Here is a 9,019-nt window from a genome sequence, read left to right on the forward strand (position 1 = left end):
TTGAACTGTCTATTATGCAAATTATGGGCATGTTTTCTTATGGGGTTCTTTTGCCTCAATGGTATTATTCTTCTGGAAGCTACGTTTGCAACTCTGAATTTTTATTTACTTAAGATATTTCAGAGTAAACACTGAATTGCAACATGGCAAAATTTAATACCTCGCAAACTTTGCAGATTTCGTTTCAATTTTGTAGTTCGGTTTGCTTGCCTGTGTATATGTGCATGTATACTGAGAGGCAGGGAAATATTATTCTCTTCTAGCAGTTCTGTTTCTATGACATCTGCTCCCCTCCACTCCATTTTTGATAGTCTGAAATCTGAATGTGAAAAGCAGATGGAGGTGATCAAGGGAAGCAGTCATGAGCGAGGTGTTTGAGGGCTACGAGCGCCACTAATGTGAAGTCTCAGACGCCTGTGCTCTTGTACTTGATTCGATTGTATGTATATTGATACTTCTTTTCACTGCCTTACGTTTTGCCGTTAGGAAGTTATCAGCACTAGGCATGTGATTTTGACAGGTGGAGGCTTTACTTTGGTCTAGGTGAACATGTGATTTGGGGAAGCTCTGTAGATCCAGTTACATTGCAGACTTACCAGCTACACCATCTAAAAAACGGGCTGCTGATATAGGTATATTCCTACACGGCCTTGCCTCATATGAAGCTTTCTTAGATCAACTCTTCCATTGATCAATTTTACAAGTAGGTGCACTGTGTTTGTATACAACAATCTGAATGTGGGAGGTTTAACTATTTTATTGTATTGCAAAAAATGGATTAAGATGTTTTCTTTTTCTGAATCATGAATGGTGGGCTAGAGCCCCACCTGGATCGAGTGTTTTGGAATCCGATAATTAGATGAATGACCACCATCCCCATTACCAACCATCTCAGTGTTATTTCCAGTTTCCTAATTAATGTATGAAAAAGAGGATCACAACCCAATGAAAAGTCCAGGGAACCTTTTCATTAAGGGAACTGTTCCAGGTTCATTCAAAAAATGGCACAAAATGATTTACTTTCAGCAACCGTTTCATTAAGGATAACAAATTTGGACTCTGAGCTTTCCTCTGTGGTTGTTAATATCCCAGCACATCAATTTTAGATTTACCACTAGGTCACTTTCCTATGCTGAGAGGATTTGTCATACCAAGAGATTAAACGGAGAGACTTCCAGAGCATGGTCATGGTGTGAATCTGGTAGGAGCGGGACTTCCAAACAACCTACTTACATTTCTATGTCATCATACTATCTTTATTCTGAACCATTCTGCTGACAGTAAATGTAACCATTACCTCATTTGCTATGCGTGCCAATAGGCAAGGTACACGTTCTCTCTGCCTCTGCCCAAGCTCGCCGCCGTTACTGGTCTTGCGGCCGCCTATGACCAAGTAACCTCTCTCTCCCGCGCGCCCCTGGAGCTCCTTAATCTCCCGGTCTACCTTCTCTCTCGTTGACCTTTCTTTGTATTTCAATTGTAGGATAATTAGTGGATGTTGGTAAGTGTACTATTCAAGTTGTTGCTAACATTTCTGACTACGTTCTTAACTTCTGAATCTATTTGTGCATATATATACAAACTTCCAGAGCACAACTGGTCCTAAATTTGTTGCGTGTGATTGTTCAGAGGAGAAGATATTTGTACTAGAAGATGATGTATATTTTACTGTTTTTTTAGAACAGATGTTTTTTGTAGATAGAACATGGCGTATACTTTTCTGAGATATTTTGTACAAAGAAGATATTGCTACACAACTTTCATGTGTTCAGATAGTGACTGTAGTTTGGACAGTTGACATGATTTTTTTGTGGTTGATATAATGCTCAAATTTGCTTCATTTGATAGTGAACTTCTTCATGCCATCATTCGGAACCTCACCGTGATACCGTCCCCTATCTCTCTGGGCTCCATGTTCACCTCCTGACTCCATTGGGCAATTTCTAACAAAGATGAGAAGTATTTTTTTAACCCATTAGTCGAACTGAAAGAAAATTATGCATTTTGTTATCGATTCATTCATACGTAAAAATAGAAGATGGGCAAATATCTTTTATTCAGGAATCCAAAGTCCTTTTAGAGTATGAGATCGTCTTGCTTGTAACTTGCTTATTAAACAAAGAAGGTGAAATTCAATGAGAACAAAAGGTAAGGATTAGTGAGTAATGCAAAAAATTTGTGTTTTTACTTTCGCTCGGCCGCCCAGCTTTTCTTTCAAGCTCGGCCACTGATGAGCTGATGACAAGATTGTAAGCAATGGCACATGTGATGTCACATCGTTGTACGTGATGCAGGAAATTGTCTCTTCATGTTTTCCTTTACCTTCTCACAATATATTTCCCGTTGCAACGCACGGGCCCTTTTGCTAGTTTTTTTAAAACATGGATACAGGGTACATTTATATATAGATATTACATATATTAATTATTAAAAACATAAAAAATATATAAGGAGCTTCTAGGTCAAAGCATACCTCAATAGGATTATCCCCTTTCTTTTCTTGCACTTCGTCCACTTCCATCAATTGGCAGTGGGATTTCCCTAATTGGCACTGGGATTTCCCTAGGTTTGCTGCTCCAATCAGTGCATCCACTCTCTCTCGCTCATCTTTCCATTGAACAAGAACATTGACAGTCATGTTTTGACATGAATTCACGCCCATGTTGTGGGATTTCACGCCAAACGAGGGGTTTGAGGTATCCAAAACGTATCGCAGCAGTATCTCAGGAATATCAAACATTATTTTCTTTATTTTAAATCAAAAAATTGAGGCATACTTACATGATCCATATTGGGCTGTATCGGGGCAGTATCTGGTTGGATACGCGCGCTTTCTGAAGTATCCGTGCAATGTAGGCAATCACTCGTGCGTGTGGGCCCAGCACCAACGGCGGCGAGGGCTATCATGACGGCCATTACTACTGCATTTTAATATTGAGTAACATTATTCTTCCCTTGATAATTCTCTCTATCAAATCCTACGTGGTAGTCTTCTGTAGCTAGGTCTTGTGGCTCTGGTTAACCTTCTTCTTGTGGTTAGCCTTCATCTCCTCGCTGCTTGAGTTATAACAATTTTGGGGGTCTCCTGCTTTTGGTACAAGGGTACTAGGTGCTACTAAAGGTTCTTGTGGTGCGACTTGTCTTCTGTTTATAGCCTCCCGGGTGTCCTGGGGTGTTGACACCTCACTGGTGATTCAGTTGGTTGCCAGTTTGTGTGTGTTGCTTGTATTGTCCTGGCATGAGACTCTGGTGATGGTGGTGCTGACAGCAACAAAGTTCTGCTTGTGGTGATCCACATAAGCTGCTAGGTGGCTAATTGGGTTGGGACTTGCACCTTGGCCGGCTTGCCTCGATGTTTATCAGCCCGGGCTGTATTTGGATGGTGAGTAGTGGATTTTCCTATTGTCACTTTGATAGTAGACCAACTACAGTGATAGTGATCAACTAATAACACTATACACTACATTTGAGGATTTTGGCATTACAAGGAGCTAGTACTATTTATGGTTGATTTGGCTTTAGTGGCATACCTCTATTGCTTACTAGTTTTGCTACAGTGGCTAGCTTTACTTACTTAACTTGATGGGCTGCCTATTGTCCCATGATTTTGGTTCTGGTGGCTTCTCTTTGATCAACCACTCTCATTCAAATGGATCTTGATTACTATTGTCAAAGATTCATAGTGCTGGCTCCTATATAAACTATGAATTTCCAGAAATGGAAATGCTACATTCCTAGCAATCAATAACTCCTTTTTTGTTGTTGTTTATTTTTTAGGTTTGGAAAAGAAGAAGATTTTGAAGACTTAGATAGGGATAGTTTTGGGAAATAGATAGTTTTAGTTTAGGTTTCTTTTCTTTCTCAAGTTTTGTGACTCAAGAATGTAATTACATGAATTATTTCTTTATTCTTTTATTTGAAAACAAATTTGTATTATTAATTCCAATTATTAATAAATTTTGAATTTCCTTTATCATTTGTGAATTAGTATAGATGCATTTCCAATTCATAATGGATTGTACTTTTAGCACTTAATTGCTTTCACTTATTTCTCTAATGCAATTAAACCCAAAAATCTAGAAAAGAGCAAAGGTCATGTTCAATTTTGTATTTGGGTACAACTCCTGAAGTCTTTTACTAAGTTTAAATGAAGTTTTAAATTTGCCCCAAATTCTAGATGCATGAATGCAATGCACAAATGAAAAAAAAATCCCTTTTCTCTGAGAACTATGGGACATTACACCTTCCGCCACCCCTCCGGCCACCGCAGTGGGCACGTCGACGTCGGAAACCACCCCCATGGCACCATCTGCACCCAAAAAATGGTTGGGGGCAAAGTATGTTGTCTAGTCCACCACGCCGGTAACTACGCCCGGTAACAAGGTTGTCGGGGTCGCCACTGGGTCTCCAACGTCTGTAGGCTGCCCTCCTACTGCACTTGCCAGCGGCAAGGGTGCTAGGAAGCTGACGGCGGCCGCGTCAGCCCTCGCTGAGGAGGTGGGGAAGAAGAAGAAGAAAAAAAACTGGTCGATGTTGTGGTGATTTTGGGTCAAACTTGATCTATGTGATGCATTTTGGATGAACTATGCATGTTTAAATTTGAATATCTCGATCCATGAAACAGTTTGCTTGTTAACGGTTGATATGTTATGCATGCTAATCTTAAAATATTTGAATGACTGATGATTGAATGTGAAATTGTTGGAAATACATGCGGCTCGGCTGAAATAATTGACGGAAAAAATTTACTCCTCTAACTTTAGGGGATTGGCTAGGGCCGGCCACCTTTAGAGGAGTAAAATTTTACACATCTAAAGATACTCGACAATTTACTCCTCTAAAGTTTAGGCGCTTGGCTAGAGATGCTCTAAGTGTGATAAACATCGGGAATGCCATGCTACCCTGCATTAGTCCCATGGATATGCAACCATGAATTCAATATAAAAAAATCTAGAAGACTAACTGCTTATTGGCAATGAAGCATACCATTACAGGAAATACACAAGGTGAATATATAAAATTAAAATGATAGGCTATGATAATACATGACATGATTAGATATGATTAAACAATATACTAGTACTTGGTTAATACATATAATTAAGACAATATACTAGGTGTGATCCATTCAAAATAGTGTTCTTAACTCAACGTGCATTTGAGTATTATGTTTTAAGTTCTACAAACATGGTACCGATTGATGCCACTTTTTCTATCAGGTCAAATGATGAGGCACATGGAGGAAAAGAACAAAAGGTTACATGGAAGTAATCGACATTTAGAATAGTTTTGTATTGAGAAAATAAAAAAAGATATTGGTGGAAAAGAATGAATAAAATAAACGAAAATAAAAATTACATGCTTTTGCATGGAGAGCCATAGACTTCGGTGCCTATTGTCTTTATTTGTCACACAAGAAGAATCTTAACAGCACCACGTTAATTCAAGAGTTATACCAAAAAATTATCATGTTCCTTTGAAACATAGTTATTTGGCTACAACAATTTTCAATATTTTGATTGGCAAGCTAATATAGTGGTGAACTAAATGGAAGAATGGTTGGGGGAGCATATAAGTGGTAGAGAAAAAGTGGTAACTATGACTCTTGTCGTCTGGAAAGAAAACATCTTAAAATGTGTGCAACTATATTTTTTCTAAGGCCAGATCCTGATGTATAAAAAATAACTTGGATTGATGAAGGTCAATTTTTAGATCTTATATGAAAAGTAACTATAGTTGTAACAACATTAAGAAATTTTGGTCGCACAAATTCACAGGTCGTTCATTGGTTTGCTGTGTAACAAAAGCTTAAATTAGTAATCTGTGCATGATATGAATATCAATTTTGTAACACATGAGAGAAGCTCATAATTCAAGATCACTTATTTGATATGACTCAACAAGAACAATCAGATCATCACTTGTTAATGTGTCCATTTTCCATGGTACCCTTCAGAAACGTGTGATGAAAAAGCTTGGTTACAAAGTGTGTGACCACATTAAGGATGACACTATTTAAGAGTTTGCAGAGTTCTTTCGGAAAGTAAAAGTTAAAATTCAGTGCCAAAAGACTCACTAGTTCTCGAATGAGGGTTTTAAGATTTGAGATATTGGAGGTACCAGAAAATAGATATGATGTTTTTCACTACATTTCCTTTTGAACCTTCTAGGTTCTGCACAACATAACTGCCTAGTGATGTTACTGTGGAGATTGGGGACATGTCTTTCCACCTTCACAATGTAATATGCATTTTCAAAAGTGTTGTTCTTGAACCGTTGATCAAGGAGAGTTGAGACTAAGAAGAGTGCATCATCAAACCAAATGATGTCCCAGGGGGTGCAAAATCGTTTGAGATGGTGGCAAGATTCTGCTATGAAGTGAAAATATGACTTTCTTTTGCAAATGTTGTCCACCTATGTTGTGCCTCTGAGCATCTCCAGATGCATACACAGAAAAACATTTCTAGAATTCAAAAAAAAAAAACATTTCTAACCAAGTGGTGCTTTAATGGAAAACAACAGGAGAAGTACGTCCCTTAATGAAAGCAACATGAAAAGAAATGCATGTTTCCCTGGCGATAGGAGATATTTCCCTATCTCATTCTTGATAGACTTTCTTTTAGCTGCACGTAATGCTAGAATCTCTATGCGTCCAAATGAGTGCATACATCACCGAACGCCTGTTTTTTATACGCAACAGGTAGCTGCTGATTCCCGGTTAAGTTATAGCACCTCCAACAACAACCCGCAAATTTCTTTTCTGCACCCGTCCGCGGACATGGGAGATCAGTCCGCGGACACGTATGAGGGAGGCAGCTATCCAACCGTAGACGCATACATTTTCACAACAACTCAAATCATCCGGACAAAACTCGATCAAATTGGACGAATTTTGATATAAACACGGCAGCTTTCACTGAAAGTAGGATCATTTGTGCATAAAAACCGGACGATATTTCGTTCGGTGAACTAAAAACCTAAAACTAAAACCCTAAACCATCATATACGTCACGGTACCTCGTAGGCCATGCCGGGCTAGCCGGCGGCTCCTTTTCCGTCACCGTTACCCGACCCGGCGTCGGAGCCGTCGTCATCGGGCTTGGGGTGGCGGAAGGTGGCATCGTCGCGGCAGGGCTTCCCGGTGGCCAGCTCATACTCGGGGATGATCCTCTCCGCCACCTCCTGCGCCGTGCACAGTGCAGTCGCGCCCACCAAGGACATGAGCTGGGGGAGAGGGCGGCAGGCGTTGGAGGAGGCGGTGGCAATCTCGGCGAGGGACTATTCCTTGTCGTACCTGGCCATCTCCCCGTTGAGGCAGTGGAGGCGGCGCTTGACCGTCTCCAATGTCGTCACGGAGCGGTCCAAGGCTCTGGCATACGCCAGGTCCGGGTCCACCGGGATGTGCGGCGGCGGGACGTCCGAGTCCGCGAACTTGGATCGACACGCAGCGTTGTGGCTGTCCCACTGGCGCTGCTCCCGTCCGACATACTCATGCGCCGTCATGGCGCTCTGAGACGACGACGAGGAGTCGCCGCTGCGGAGGTAGTGCAGAATGCGCCTGCGCGCCTTGGGCCACGGCGACAGCGAGCGGCGCTCCTCCTTGACGAAGCGCCGAGGTGCGGAGGCGAGAGCCGCACCTCCTTGACGCGCCGGGGGGGGGGGGCGTCGTGAGCCGCACCTCCTTGACGTGGCATCCGATTTAGATGCCGTGGTTACGCGGCGGCGGAGAGCGTGGAGGGGTGCCAGCTCCGGCTTTAAGGGGAGGAGCACCGTCGGTGGCGGAGTTGGGCCGTTGGTGTGGACGATGGAGCGACAGATCATCAGCTCCATCTGCTCCTCGAACTCTGCGTCCATGCCAGCGTAGAACTGGCCCGGCACCGCCGGCGTGGACTGCGGCGGTGGCTGCTGCTGGTCCTCCTCGTCGCCGAAGGGGATGACGATCTCTGCCCGCATCGAGTCGCCGCCAGCCGACGAGGACGACGACCCCGGAGTTCGAGGGCGGCGTCTCCACGAGCCGCCAGATCCCGCCCCGGAACCGCCTGCCGGCGCCGACGCCCAGGACTTGCCCATCGCCGGAGATGTGGAGGGAGATGGGCGAGCAGGAGGAGGAGGAGAAGGAGGGGAAGGATGCGATGTGGACGGCGTCGAAGCGCGGCTTAAATAGCCGCAGCCAGGCCATGCGAAGGGCAGGTCAGCCGCTTCAAGTCAGCGCAGCAGCCGCAGTTGGTTACTCGGGAATCTACGTTCGCATTGAAGCGGCGGCTGCTGAGAGGTCACGACGGTCAGCACCGCCCTTCCTTCCCCAGCCACATCGCGACATCAATGCCGGCCTACGCATGCTTTGGGCCAGCATGAATGCGGCACGGTAAACGGCGCATGCATAGGAAGGAAAGCACGGGGGGACGGATGACGGCTTTTTCAGAAGCGGGCTTGGGATCGTTTAGGACTCCCGCAAACCAACGCACTTGTGTCTCTGGTTTACGGAAGAAACTGCGTCTGGACCGCTCCACGAATTGATTTAAGTCAACGCTAGATGATTTCCGTGATCCGAACGGTCGCAGGAGATTTAAGGGTCGATGTTGGGATGCCCTTAAGCCGGCAGCGTTGCCTCAGTTTCAGCTGATGGCTCGTAATTTCTGCGTGGCTGCTATTGTCGGATGGTCTTTTGGAACGTCTGGCGGTTAAACTTTCCAGATCGTATCCACTTCCAATCTGACGATGGATTCCGTTCCGTCCATGCTCCATACTCCAAACCTTGGTCACGGGGACGTTTGACTCGGCGAAAGGGGCACACTCCCACACGTTTCTTATCATCTTCTGAAGAAGCAAGCGTTAACGACCGTGCGTGCATCAGCAACAACCCGCCAGATCGGTCGCCGTCCAGAATCCAGATCCCGTGTCGCCTAGCGCCGGAGCCGGAAATGTCCCGGCGACCGTCGAGCTCGATCGAGCCAACCGATCTTCAGTTTTCAGACGATAGTTAAGTGGTTCAATTCGTTCGCGCCGTCAGAAATCGAGT

Source organism: Triticum aestivum, chromosome 2B, assembly GCF_018294505.1.
Source record: "Triticum aestivum cultivar Chinese Spring chromosome 2B, IWGSC CS RefSeq v2.1, whole genome shotgun sequence".
In the NCBI taxonomy this organism is placed as follows: Eukaryota; Viridiplantae; Streptophyta; class Magnoliopsida; order Poales; family Poaceae; genus Triticum; species Triticum aestivum.